Source organism: Symphalangus syndactylus, chromosome 5 (assembly GCF_028878055.3).
Source record: "Symphalangus syndactylus isolate Jambi chromosome 5, NHGRI_mSymSyn1-v2.1_pri, whole genome shotgun sequence".
NCBI lineage: Eukaryota > Metazoa > Chordata > Mammalia > Primates > Hylobatidae > Symphalangus > Symphalangus syndactylus.
The window spans coordinates 36,270,410-36,285,361 of record NC_072427.2 but is presented as its reverse complement, the minus strand read 5'-3'; the positions used below and the strand labels follow the sequence as shown (position 1 = coordinate 36,285,361).

The 14,952-nt window shown below is 45.9% G+C and overlaps 1 long non-coding RNA gene across 1 annotated transcript in view; it reads left to right on the top strand.

The window, feature by feature from the left end:
* The window catches only part of LOC129482324 (uncharacterized), a 108,022-nt gene extending 95,260 nt beyond the window's left edge, over positions 1–12,762 (top strand). The window contains exons 6-7 of the long non-coding RNA XR_008657663.2: positions 1,288–1,433; positions 12,679–12,762. This is a non-coding gene — a long non-coding RNA (uncharacterized lncRNA). The remainder of the gene's footprint in view (positions 1–1,287; positions 1,434–12,678) is intronic.
* Positions 12,763–14,952: the final 2,190 nt, after the last annotated feature.

Sequence of the window (14,952 nt, the reverse complement as noted above, 5' to 3'; positions counted from 1 at the left end):
GTGATCCACCCGCCTCAGCCTCCCAAAGTGCTGGGATTACAGGAGTGAGCCACCACGCCCAGCCGACTTTTCTTTATCTATGAAAGTCTTGGATGGCAACTTCTTCCAAGAGTAGGCTGTTTCGTCTTCATTGAAAATCTGTTGTTTAGTGTAGCTACTTTCATCAGCCATCTTAACTAGATCTTCTAGATAACTTGCTGCAGCTTCTCCATCAGCACTTGCTGCTTCACCTTGCACTTTTATGTTCTGGAGATGGCTTCTCTCCTTAAACCTCATGAACCAACCTCTGCTAGCTTCCAACTTTTCTTCTGCAGCTTCCTCAGCTCTCTCAGCCTTCATAGAATTGAAAGAGGATTAGGCTGTGGATTAGGCTTTGTCTTAAGGGAATGTTGTGGCTGATTTGATCTTTCATCGAGACCACTCAGACTTTATGTCGGCAATAAGGCTGTTTCACTTTCTTATGATTCGTGTGTTCACTGGAGTAGCACTTTTCATTTCCTTCAAGAATTTTTCCTTTGCATTCACAACTTGGCTGTTTGCTGTGAGAGGTCTAGCTTTCAGCCTCTCTTGGCTTTTGACGTGCCTTCCTCACATGCTTCATCTTTTCCAGCTTTTGATTGAAAGTGAGAGACTGTGACTCTTTTTTCCACTTGAATACTTAGAGGCCATTGTAGGGTTATTAATTGGCCTAATTTCCATATTTATGTGTTTCAAGGAATAGGAAGGCCCAAGGAGAGGGACAGAGACAGGGACTGGCCAGTAGGAGCAGTCAGAACACACACGACATTTATCGAGTTCACTGTGGGCATGGTTCATGGCACTCCAAAATAATTACAATAGTGACATCAAAGATCATTGATCACAGATCACTATAACAGATGTAGTAATAATGACTAACTTTGAAATATTGTGAGAATTACCAAAATGTGACAACAGAGACACAGAGTGAGCACAGCCTGTTGGAAAAATAGCTCTGATAGACTTGCTGTATGCAGGATTGCCACAACCTCCAATTTGTACAATTCCAACATCTGCTGAGCACAATCAAGTGAGTTCAGTAATATGAGATGTGCCTGTAAATAGCATGAGGTCCCCTAGTTTCTCTTCTCTCACCTGCAGGAGCCTTTAAACTTGAGACTTGAGTTGGGTATTGTCCGCTGGTCCCCAGCATTCTCACCACTTTCTATGGAGTCTTCCTGGACTGTAATGGTAGGGAAGATAAAAATGATATTTCTCAAACTCCCTTGCAGCTATTGCTCTGACAGTACACTTTGTTCTGCCAATCAGATGCCATCAAGCTGAGATGTGAAGTGGAAGTGAGGCAGAGGCTCCCTTCCTGTTGTTTGGCACAGTTTTCTGTGAGAGAGCAGAGGTGGGAGATGAGGGGACCTCTGCCCCAGTGTTTCTGCATCCAAGCTCCAGCCTTGCTGAAGGTGAGAAAAGTAGCTGTGATGGCTTTATGACCCTAGTCCCTGGCTTCTGATCCCTGGACCACAGCTAAGGGGCCGTGTTCTTGAATAGAGAGTGGTGATCTCCCAATTCTCCCCCGTCCTGGCTGTGTCACAGGGAGCAACTCTGTCAGTGGGTTGGTTCTGTGGTGTTTGGAGAGATATTCCTGGAAGCCCAGGCAAGAGTCTGCTGCTGCTCCCGTCCTTCCAGTGCTTTTTTGTTTGTTTGTTTGTTTATTTATTTATTATTTTATTTTACTTAAAGTTCTGGGATATGTGTGCAGAACGTGCAGGTTTTTTACATAGGTATACATGTGCCATGGTGGTTTGCTGCACCTATCAACCCATCATCTACGTTTTAAGCCCTGCATACATTAGGTATTTGTCCTAATGCTCTCCCTCCCCTTGCCCCCCACCCCCTGACAGGCCTTGTATAATGTTCCCCTCCCTGTGTCCATGTGTTCTCATTGTTCAACTACCACTTATGAGTGAGAACATGTGGTGTTTGGTTTTTCTGTTCCTGTGTTAGTTTGCCGAGAATGATGGTTCCCAGCTTCGTCCATGTCCCTGCAAAGGACATGAACTTGTTCTTTTTTATGACTGTGTAGTATTCCGTTTTTAAAAAAATCCTTGTATTAAATGCTTTCCTGTTGAAAATGGGTTGGGTACAGTGGGCTAGGTACAGTGGCTCAGGCCTGTAATTTCAGCACTTTGGGAGGCCAAGGTGGGCAGATCACCTGCGGTCAGGAGTTTGAGACCAGCCTGGCCAATATGATGAAACCCCATCTCTAATAAAAATACAAAAATTAACTGGGCATGGTGGTGCATGCCTGTAATCCCAGCTGCTCAGGGGGCTGAGGCAGGAGAATTGCTTGAACCTGGGAGTCAGAGTCTGCAGTGAGTGAAGATCCCGCCACTGCACTCCAGCCTGGGCAACAGAGCAAGACTCTGAAAAAAAAAGAAGGAAGGAAGGAAGGGAAAAGAAAAGAAAAGAAAAGAAAAAAGAAAAGAGCTACACTGGTTTCTATCTCCCACTAACTGACACAGGACTTTATAAAGACAACCAGAGGAGTTGTTAAGAACCATTGAACTAATACCCTGTATTTAGAACAACAGAAAGTTCACAATACACAAACAGCCACAAAAGAGGTAGAGTGGGTTCCTTTCCCAGTCAGCACTTCCTCCTCTCTGAGAGCTAAGCCTGGATTCTCATGGACAAGGGGACTGTCCCGACTCCTCTGGGCCCTACCACGTTCCTGTCTCCCAGGCTGGGCTGGGGCTAGGGTGAGGCAAAGGTGCCTAGGCATGAAATGTAAGGAGGCACTCACCCTCAGGGCTGTGCGAGTACAGGCTGAGCCCTGAGAGTCAGTGCCTTTGTAAATTTTATATCCTAAGTACTTCACTTGCCTCACCCCAGTCCTGGCCTGCTCAAAAATCTGACCTAGGTGGACCTGGTTGGCCTCAACGTTGAGTGCAGAGAACTCTTGTCCTCTGCTCATGCTCTGGCTCAAAGCCCATTCAGTAAGTAGCTCCTCTGGAGGGCTCTCAAGTCTGCCCTGCACCTCACACTGTGCCTATGTGAGGCTGCAGCTGCCAAAGGCTCTCTGCATTCCCTCTGCTGTGTCATTCCTATCCTACTGCCAGGAGGGAGGACCTTTGGTCCCAAGCTTAAAACGGGTCCCCACTAGCTATGCCAACATGACATTTCCAGGTAACATCAGACACCCCCAGGGGAATGACAGCTTGGGGCATTGTTCTGTGAGCTCTTCGTGCCCAGTGTCCAGTCGTCAGGCTGTGTGAACAGAAGTGCAGTATGCAAAACAAGGGAGGGGAGAGTTCTGCTCCACCCCAACTCGTCAAACACACCTGGAGAGGCTCCACTTCCAAGGGGCTGGAGTCCTTGAAGGAAGAACAATTGGCAAACAGCTAATCAACATACAGGTGTTGCCCAGTTTTAATAGAAAGTAGAGAAGTACAAATGAAAGCAGCAGAGCAGAAAGTTACTTTTTGCACTTATCAGATTGTCAGCAGTTAGAACTGCTGGGCACAGTGGCTCATGCCTGCAATTCTAGCACTGTGGGAGGCCAAAGTGGGAGGACCGCTTGAGCCCAGGAGTTTAAGATCAGCCTGGGCAACAGAATGAGACCCTGTCTTTATGAAAAGAAAAAAGAAAAAAAAAATTAAATCAAAAGGGGAAAAAAATTAGAAGCACGAATTATTCAGTAGCAAGGTCTAGAGCTGGGTGCTGTCTTATCTCTCAGTACCCTGGACGCCATTGGCTGAGGGAAAGCAGAGAAGACAATGCCAAGAGTAGTGTCAGTGCTTTTATAAATGAGGGAAGTGAAAATGCGTTCTTCCCTGTGTTTCAAAATGCCCGCATACCTAGCAAGAGGCAGATAGCAAAGCTGTGGCGTTCGCTTCCATCCCGTTCACAGTCACTTCTTATCTGCCTGGAAGGTTCACTGGGGGAGCTCGAAGGAGCAGCTGCTGAGGCAGGCCATGCACAGAAGGAGATTTCAGCCTTAGAACCTATTCAGATGAGCACACTGCTCTGCTTGCATGAGCTCTGAAGATACCCCAATCTGGGTTTCCAGGAAGCTCTGGGCACTACTAGAAACACATCTGGAGTTGGGATGGAGGAAGCCAGCCTGCAATAGCCTACATAGCCATGGACTATGAGCTTGCCTGACCTGTTACTTCCTGATGGAAGTGTAGCCCCTGGCTGCTAGGTGCAGGCAGGGGTGCTGGGGTGGTGCGGGGTAAGGAGAGATGTGAAGAGGGGGAGAGGGAAGCTCTTTATGGCAGGGAAATATGTGCACCTCCAGGAGGTTTTGTGAGTGCCAAGTGCAACCATGATTAGTAAAGACACACTGGCAATTCCTAGACAAACATTACCACATATGCACTACTAAGGGAGAAGGAAAGTTAGGAAGGGGGCCATTTCTTTTTAGGGAGGTGGCGCAGTGTGGTTATTTTAGTGAGAAAATAAGTCTTACCTTGGTCTCAGTCTTGCAATGTGACCTGTACTTATTTGCTTAACCACTCTGAGTTCCAGTGTGTGCACTGGAACGTGCTGGCATTCTTACTTAGAATGTGAAAGTCAAAATAAGAGTATGTAAAAAGATATGCTGAGATGTTTCCACTGTTACACAAATGAAAGGGTTGGATGATATGTCCTCATCTCCTGTCTGGCTCTTCTCTCTCTATCTCCAGCCTAATCTTCCCCTGCTCCACCTCACTCTGTCCTCAGCCTCACTCGCCTTCATTAGGTTCTAGAAAGAGTTATCCTCTTTCCTGCCTCAGAGCCTTAACACATGCTGTTCCCTGTTCCTGTAACACTTTTCTCTTTTTAAATTATTATTATTTAATTTTTGAGATGAGATCCACTCTGTCGCCCAGGCTGGAGTGCAATGGCACAATCTCAGCTCACTGCATCCGCTACCTCCTGGGCTCAAGCAATTCTTCCACCTCAGCCTCCCAGGTAGCTGGGATTACAGGTGTGCACCACCACACCTGGTTAATTTTTTTGTATTTTTGGTAGAGATAGGGTTTCCTCATGTTGTCCAGACTGGTCTCGAACTCCTGAGCTCAAGTAATCCACCTGCCTCGGCTTCCCAAAGTGCTGGGATTGCAGGCATAAGCCATTGTGCTTGGCTTCCTTCTCTTTATGTCTGGTTAGAAGAGCTCATCCCCCAGAGCTCAGCCCAGGCATCACCTCCCCAGGGAGGTCTTCCATGACTTTCCTGATTAGGTCAACTATTTATTTGCACTCATATGAGCAAAAGTACCTCCTTCTTGTTGTACTCATCTCAACTGTAGTTTTACAGTATTTGTATGATAAGATGATGATTACCTGTCTCATTAGAGGCTTGTTGTGAGGATCATCATACAGCTCTATTGAAAGGCTCCCATAGAGAGGAACATAAGCCCTTAGTCAGCTCCAACTCACCAGCCATGTAAATGAGCCACCTTGGAAAAGGATTCTCCACCCTGGTCAAGCCTGCAGATGACTGCAGCTTGAGCTGATATATGTCTGCAATCTCATGAGACATCCTGAACTAGAACTACCCAGCCAAGCCACTCCTGGATTCCTGACCCATACGTAAGAGAGAATAAATGATTACTATTGTTTTAAGTCACCAAGTTTTGGGGTATTTACTATACAGCAGTAGAAATAGTGCAGATTTAGGTGCCTGGAAATGTGGTGCTGCCGTAAGAAATGTGGGAGTGGCTTTGGCACTGGATTTGGGCAGACGCTGGGAGGAGAGGGTGCACGATAGGTTAAAGGGACTTCAGGAGACTTCACTTCAAGAGAAGCCTGATGGCTGCGATAAGGATGTAATAAGAGCTTAAAAGAAAGTGAGGAGGGTCAGGTACTCATGCCTGTACTCCCAACACTTTAGGAAGCTAAGCTGGGAGGATCACATGGGGCTTAGAGTTTAAGACAAGCCTGGACAACATAGTGAGACCCCATCTCTACAACAAATTTTTAAAAAATTAGTGGAGGATGGTGGTGTGCATCTCTGGTCCTAGCTACTCAGGAGGCTGAGGCACTTGAGCCCAGGAGTCCAATGTTACAGTGAGCTATGATCATGCCACTGCATTTCAGCCTGGGTGACAAGTGAGACTCTATCTCTAAAAAAATAAAAGTAAGAGTAAGACACTTGAGAGAAGAGGTTCTTTGTTATGTAATGGTAAAAAGTTTAGAAATTCCGTCACTTGTGATAACCTGGAAAATAGCAAGTGGTCGTAATGAACTGGGTGATCCAACAAACAAGAGTTCCAGGAAGTGTTGAAGAAACATAGAGTATCATTTCTGGGCAGTGGTAGGAGTGAGTCCCTATCAGAAATGATTAACATCTGCTCTGCTGGATTTCAAAATTGCTATGAGCCAATGACTTCCATATGCCTCTTGCTTTCCCCATTTTTGAATGAGGAAAGGGAATCTAGAGTAATGCCTGCCTGACATTGGAAGTTGGGTGTGTAGGGGTGCAGATAATGTATCTCTTTAGTTTATAGTTTTAGGATGGAGAGGAACTGTACTCTAGGAGCTGTACTTGAGAAGCCACATCATGGGACCTTCATTTATGCCAGGACCTGATTTAAGTAATAAGATACTGGACCTCAAGCTGATGTTGTCATTGAAGGACTTTTTGGGCATGTTGAAAGGCTTGGGAGTCTGCTAATTTTAATTTAAGAGAGATATGAATTATAGAGGGCAAGAAGGCAGACCATGATTGCAAGTATCTGAGATGGTTCCCAATGAGCCTGATATCATGGTATCCATTCTCTGTGTAGTTAGTTCCTTCCTACATGATTAGTGCTTTGTGACCATTAGAATTCTGCAGAAATGACAGGGTGTGTGACTTCTTAGACCAGGTGATAAAAAGCATTGCAACTTTTGCATTGGTCTCTTGGATTGCTCACTCTGGGGGAAGTCAGCCACCATGTCAGGAGGACACTCAGGCAGCCTGTGGAGAGGCCCACATGAGAGGAACTAGGGCCTCCTGCCAATATCCACCACCAACTTGCCAGCCATGAGAGTGAGCCACCTTGGAAATGGACCTTTCAGCTCCTGTCAAGGCCTCAGGGACTGCAGCCCTGGACAACATCTTGACTGCTACCTTGTGAGAGATTCTGATCTAGTGCCTGCATGAGATAATAAGTCATTATTGTTGTTTTGAATCATTATTTTTGGAGGTAATTTGTCATGCAGCAATAGATAACTAATACAGCCAATCCTGTCTTCTCTGGTCTGCATTTTCCTAGGTAAACTCTCTTGCTTTTGACCTTATATTCAATTTGTGAGCAGGACCAGGATGAAGATGAGGTGAGGGGGTGCATAGGGCCTCCTTCAATTTTGTGCCTGAGGTGTCTTGCTTGTTTCACCCTTGCCCCAGTCCTGTGTCTAGTTTCTGCATGGTTTGATAAAAAGTCAGTCCCTGGTGATCTTGCCCTTAACCTTGCAGCCTGACTACTGCCAGCCCCCTGTGTCTTACTTGGCTTCCTGTAGAGAAGCCTGTGGAGTCAAGTGGACAACCCCTGTGGTCCTTTAAGACTGCAGGCAAAAAAAGGGAGGACAGGGCTGAGCACCACCAAGTGGAGGCAGTTCTCATAGAATTCTGGAACCCAGCAGGTCCTCACATTGGCCCTGAGGTGAGTAGAGAGGCCTTTAGTGGTGGAGTGCATCAGGTGGTTGTGACACCTTGACCTTAGGTTGCAAACAGGCCTCAGGGGTGTAGGACAATCCCAGAGGGGGCCACGAGAGAATGGCCTTCCTCGAGGTAGAGATTGGAGCCCATGTGGGACATTCATATATAGAAGCAGAAGGAAAATAACACTAGTAACACATTGAGTGACTCCTCCAAGCCAACCATTGGTTTACCTCATCCAATTCTCCCAACAGCCCAATGCATGATATACTCATCATCCCTTAACCCCAGTTTCAAAAATCCAAAAAGTGGTAGGGTGCAGTGGCTCATGATCTCGGCACTTTGGGCAACAAAGTGAGACCCCTGTCCTGGGAGGCTGAGGCAGGAGCATTGCTTGAGCCCAAGAGTTTGAGGCTGCAGTGAGCCATAATCACGCCACTGCACTCCAGCCTGTGTGACAGAGCAAGACCCTGTCTCTAAAAATAACTCCAAAAGCTCTGACAACCAAAAGATTTTTATAACTCACTTGGTGGCAAGTCCTGGACTGAACTGATGTGAGACTATTTATGGTCTTAATTATGCCATTTACTGTAAATATCTATAAGTTTCCCTACAAAAATATTAATGCATTTGATTACAGGGTGTTCCCCAGAACCCACTGAGTGCTCCATAATATAGTGTTATGTACCATATAACTTTTCTAAAACCCAGCATTTCTGAATGTTGAAACATCTGGTCCAAAGATAAAGTACAGTGGGCGTCTTAGTCTATTTTCTGCTTCTATAACAGAATATCTGAAACCGAGTAATTTACAATGAATAGAAACGTATTTGGCTCATGATTCTAGAGGTTTGGAAGTTCAAGAGAATGGTGCTGACATCTGGTGAGGGCCATCGTGCTGCATCATTCCATGGTGGGAGGCAGAAGGGCAAGTGAGCATGTGAACCAGAGAGAGGATGGGGACTGCCCACTGCCATGACAATTAACCCACTTCTGCCATAATGGCATTAACCCATTCATGAGGGCAGGTCCCGAATGACCTAACCACCTCTTAAAAGACCCACCACTTAATATCATCAATTAAATTTCAACATGAATTTTGGAGGGGACATTCAAACCATAGCAGTGAGACCGTATTATTATTTTTTCCATTTTACATATAAGAAAAACTGAAGTTTCATGAAGAGTGATGACATTTTCTAATTGCACAGTGACAGCCTTTTTCTTCCTCCTGTTCAGAGGAGAATTATGTCACAATACTGAGACTCTGTTACCTACCCACCGTCCCCATCCGGATCACAAGTTCTTGATGGGATTTGGCACTCTGAGATCTTTCTAGACCCCTTCCAGTTATTTTTATAATAAACTTCCAAATGCTTTCTGTGCTTTGGATATTGATTGTTTCTGGACAAGTGGCAATCAGATATTTATCCACAGAAACTCCCCGGAGTTTAAGAAAGCCTTTTGTACTGTCAATGTGTTCATGTGACTAAAATAGAATAAACTCTTGAGGGTTTCTTTTCATTGCCCGTCTCCGCACTGTCCCTCCTTCACTCCAAACCCTTGATTACCTTGTGCCCTTGCCAGAACTTCCCTCTGATCTCATTCTCATTTAGTAATTAATTCACTCAACAAACACTGTTGGAGTCCCTGCTGCTTCCCACAATGTGGTGGAAGAGGTTTTATGATTTATTAGGAGAGCACTGGTTTGTTTGACAGACAAAAGATTAAGGTCCTGGTTCTGTAAGAGTTCAGACAAGGCCTTTTTTTTGCTCTGGACCTCAGTTTAACCTTAACCAAATGTGAAGTAAGAAGATAATTGAGAGGATGCAAAAACCATCATCACAAAGTATTGAAACCTGATACAAACAGGACTGAACAATAGAGAGTGTGGGCCTTGGCACAGTCTGCCCAGGGTGCTGGCTGTACAGTTCTCTTTATTCAGTCCTCCTCTCGGTATCCTTTTAATTTTCAGGGTGGCTTATCTCATGATCACAAAAAGGCAGCCAGCAGCATCTGCAATCACATGCTTTACAGCCAGAGCGGGAGAGATGGAGCTACTTCAGGCATTAAGCTCAGTTCCCAAACTGGTTGCTCTGAGCCAGGTCTATTCCAATTGAGCCTACGCTGGTTCCAGGGGTTCAGAGCCTGATCTGGAGAGGTTAGCAAATATTTTAACCACCATTCCTGGAAAGAGTGTTATTTCTAATAATCATCACACAAAAGTCCAAATTTCAAGCTAATTGGCTTAAGCTAGAGTTACCTGAACAAATCCCGTGGCAGGAGGCTTAGGATTGCCCCACTTGGCTTGGAACTATTAGTCCTACTCCAAGAACTGGGGTTGAGGTCAGTTTTACTCAAATTGCATGCTCACTACAGATGGGTGGGATTGCATACAGGGGTGCAACCAAAATGTGCTCCACTAGCTGTAAGTTCCCTTCTCTTTTTTGTTTCTACGTTTTGAACTCCCGTACATGACGTTGCAAAGGATACCCCCATCTTAACATTTTTGTTCCACTCATTTACTTTAGCTTAGTCACACTGTCTGGAGAGTCTACCATCAACTTCTAATCTTCCAAGACTGTTCCTCTAAATCTGAAGGCAAGGAGAAGTGGAAACCGAGATATGGTGTCCTGCTGGTTTGCGGTGTCAGCCCGGGCTAGGAAGGAAGAAGATTTCTGGGGGCAAAACCTCTGCATGTGCAGGGCTTCCCCTTTGCTGGCACTCAGATGGCATTGAATACATGAATTTTCATCAGTTTTTCAAAATATAACAGTAATATCTGGAGTGTTGAAAACTCAAAAGGCTACATGAAACATACTTTTCCCCATCTAATACCTCCAGTTCCCAGAGTGAATCACCATCATCTATTTTTCGTGTATTCTCCCATTTATGTTCTATACGTATACCAAAATATATAAACAGTATTTACATAGGTATGTGTATATATACAACCAAAGCCTCCTTCTTCTATACATAGGGATTATAGTACAAATGTTTGTTGAATGAATAAATGAGTGACTAACAGTAACTGGGGGGCTCTGACTGTGAAAGGCTCTCACTTATGCCCCCAACGACTGTCAGTCAGGAAAACAGAGCTCACATAAGTTGTTTGAACAGAGAGATTTTAATGTAGAGAATTGAGTAAACAAGAATTGGAGGTGCAGAAAGACAGAAAGTGGCCATTGAGGACTTACAGAGATAGTAACTGCCAAAAGGCAGCTATACCTTTAGGACAGAGGAACGAAGAAAGAGATCGGGATTATTAGAACCTAGAAGCTTGGAGAAGAAACTGCAGTGCTAGGACCTAAAACTCAGAGAAGCTGGTGCTGGCTGATTGGTGCTGATGTTGCTGGACATGCCAAGGTGGGTTCTGAGGGTGTGGCAAAAAGCGGGTGAATTGGAATTCACTGCTGGTGGAGTGATGCGGCCAGGAGTAAGCAGCAAATGGGATAGATGGGGTCTCTCCTTCTGCCTTTGTCCCTCCAAGAGTCAGTGGGAGGGGCCTAGTAAGGAGAAACTGGCGGAGGGGAAATGTGGCTTGCAGGATTTCATTTCCGGGAGCACAAAGTAGAGAACAGAAGGGTGGATTTGGGGCTGAGGGACAAGAGTTTAATAACCAGTGCACCTTGTTCCTGTTCATTTGGAGCTTTTGTACAAATTAGAAAAAAGTATACCCTCTGGGCAGAATTGGCCCTGGGTCAGGGTGTATGGTGTGGTGGGTAGAGAAAGGTGCTGCACCATACCTGGGCATAAGGTAGGCAGGAGAATATGGGCTGAATTTTAGCCCCCAACTATCCTTTTCACCAGGTGTATTTGTACAGGATACAACCGAGTGCAGTCGTATGTAATGGCCCTGCATCTGTCCAGCTATAAGCATTATAGTGCATTTGGTTACATGTGGGCATCACACAGACACACAGACAGACACACACACACACACACACACACACACACACACACACACACCATGAAAGCACATTCTTTTCTTCTTTGGGAGCAAGGGTTTGGGATGGTATATCAATCAGGAGGCCTCTGTGATCCCTGCTGTATCAACTCACTGGGTATGGGCCCCTTCTCAACATCAGGACCCAGGGTCTGACTTGTACAAATGTGCATCTATAGACAGAGCATTGACAACATTCACATAATTTTCTCAGTAAATCTAGGATGAGAAGCTGTTTCTGAGGGGGCTGTGGTGAACAAAGATGGGGAGTTAGGCCTTTTTAGACAGTAGGCGTTCAAGAAGCTTGAAAGGCTATTTCAGAATGCTTCATAATAGAGTTTTCAAATTGGTTGGGAGTCTAGAAATGACCTGGTAATAATGATTATGGTGATAAGAATAGTTGTCTTACACTAAGTTCTCTGGATCCAGACTGAGACAGAGGTGGTGTGAGAAGCTGGTGGGTGTTAGTGGGAAATCATCTGTGAGGAGGTGAGGAGGCAGACAGGGCAGAGGAAGAAGCTGAGAGACATACAGCTGCACCAGAGGCCCTGGCTGATCCGGGGACCTCTGGAACAAGGATGGCCCTTTAGGGTAGTCTCCAATTTAGGTAAGAAGCCTGGGCTGTGTGTCTACACATCAGCCTTTTATTGGCCATGGTCCCCCTTGGGAGGAGGCATGTCCTCGGAAGGAGAGCAGGTTTCTAATGAGTAATAACTGTGACCTTCCCATCAGCTGGAGGATTGGGGTCTTGGCTCTGAAGAGGAGATCTGGGCAGCATACCAACCACTGCATCCACTACAATGGCGATGAGGGTGTCAATAGCTACCACCAGGCCATCACCTACACCAAGCTAGATGTTTTGCCCATAAACCTGGTCCTCTACAAGCCTCCCCCATCTGAGTGAGTGGTATTAACCTCCAACCCCACTTCTCAAGACAAAATCACCAGAGTCCTCCTTGATTCTCCCCTTTTCTCCTCTCACAATCTGTCAGTAGGAATTATTGGTTCTAGCTCCAAAAATACGTTCTGAATCTGTCCACTCCTTTCCATTTCCATCCCTCTGGCCCAAGCCATCAAGTCCTCCATGACCAACTGTAACAGTTTCCTAACACACCTCTTTCTTTCCACCCAGGTTGCCCTGACAGCCACTCTCCATACTGCTGCCAGAAGGACCTTGAAATATCACTCTTTTTAATTAAGAAACAAAACTCTTCAATTGTTTTTGTTGCATTTAAAGTTCAAACTTCTTACCACGGAGTGAAAGGGCCCACACAATTGGCCCTGTCTTCTTCTCTAACTTCCATTTTTCTCTGGTCCACCACGTTCTAGCTGCATGGGCCCTCTCTTGATTCCTTGTACATGTCAAGCTTACTCTTGCTCCAGAGCCTGTGTGGTAGTTGTTCCCTCTGCCTGGAATGGCCTTCCCTAGAACCTGCCTTGGCTGGTTCTTCTTGCTATTCAAACCTCATCTCCCACATCACCTGCTGTGTTGGGCCTCCCTGGACCACTCTAATTAAATTCGTACCGGAGACATCAGTACACCTGGCTTCAGGGACCAGGCCTTCCTCTTGCAGCCTAGAGGCTCTTTGCAGACTACTCAAATCTCCCTTTGCACAACTCAACCTGGCAGTGGGGTCTTACTTTCAATTTTCATGATCTCAGTGATGTCTAGAGACCTCATTGGCCTGGCTACAGTACATCCTAACCGGGCATTGAGTTGGAGGAACTCAGGAGGGTATAATCTGGCCTAGCTCCTCCAAGTTAGTCAGTTACCAAGTGGAGAAGAGAAGCCCTTTACCATTGAATTTTTAATTGTGCTGGAAACTGCCTAACCCTTTGGTAGAACAATAAAGGGAAATTTGGTTACTTGGTCTAGAGGCCTGGGGCAAGTAGCAACAGAGATGAGGTTAGAAAGATTTTTAACGTGGGCTTTCTTTAGTCATTAAAAAAGAAAAACTAGCTCTTACAATGTTTGAAGGAAACCGTCATGCAATTTGCAAGTAGTTATTGGATTCTGTCTGCGACCAAGACATTGAAGGACTTGGGCTGAGCTTTGGAGCTACTGGAGTATGAAGAGGCCCCTTTTGTCATGGAGCTGACTTCTAGGAAGGGAGACAGGGCAGAGGCAAAGGGCGCAGGGACTACATCATGGAGCACCATGCTGCATCAGGCACTGTGTCTGGGTTTCCATACATGCAGAGCAATTAACACACAGCAGGCTGTGTGTACCTGGACCCAAGGGGCTGGCCAGGCAGAGAGGGCTGGGACTGCCCAGGAAGGGGAGCAGGTGATCTCTGAGGAGCAGAGGGGATGAGAAAAGGCTTCCTGTAAGAGATGGACTTGGAATGGCTCCAGGTGCACCGTGGACTCTGAACACACACCACTGAAATAATGGGCCATGAAATTCATTCCTCCAGCACTATTCTGCTTCTGTCACTTCCCCTTTCCCCATCATTTCCTTCCCCGGCTGGAGAGCACTCAGGAATGCCTTGCTGTGCCCAGTCAGGCCTCCGGAGTCCACTCTACCTGGCTGATGTATTATTATCACCAGCAAACACACACCAGAGGCGGTATCTTGGCTGGGAAGCACATTGGCACCTTGGAAGCCCTTCTTGGAAAAAGTAAATGATTGGCATTTGAGCCTCCTCATTGATTCCTTTGGATGAGGCAGAAACCACTGCCCAGAAGGATGAAGGGGTGAAGTGGAAAAACATAGGCTGGCTTCAAAGTGGAGCACAGGAGGCTAGGAATAGTTCTGCTTTGTGAACAAAGTCGTGCAAAAGGCAGAGAGAGAGAGACAAAGATAGAGAGAGCGCAGGAGAGTGAGGAGGGAGGGAGTCAGCTTTGGCTAATTGGAATTTTGAATTGCCTTGAAAATCACCATGCAGCAATATCCAGTTCTGCCTTTGATGGTCGAAAGAAACCAGCTGCTTTTATTCCTCTTCAGGTCTTGTTTTCCCCCCAGCAGTGAAGCAAATTAAGCAAAGAAACAGTGAAAGTTGTAATTGGTATAATATCTCAGGCCAAGGTCAGGCTAATTGTTGGTGGGAGGGGCGGTAGAGACAAGGCATACACTCTAGGTGTTGATATTTCTCACTCCTGCTCCATTCTGCTCCCCATAATGTCACTTTGGCATTTCCAAACACGACCACCTTGGCGGGCTTTCTTTACAAACTAAGGCCCCTTGTTCTAACCACCAGCATTCCTATACCATGCCATGCATTCCGGCAGGTAAGATATGGTCCCTTTGCCCAAGTCGGGCTAAAAGAGTGGCAAACGTTGAAACACACCCAAGATATCCCATAATGCTGTTCTTAATTTGCAACATTAGCAGGGCAGGTATTTGCTAGTGAGCGTAGCCTCATTTTTTCCTGCTGCCTCATTTTTATCATCACCTCAGTTGTAA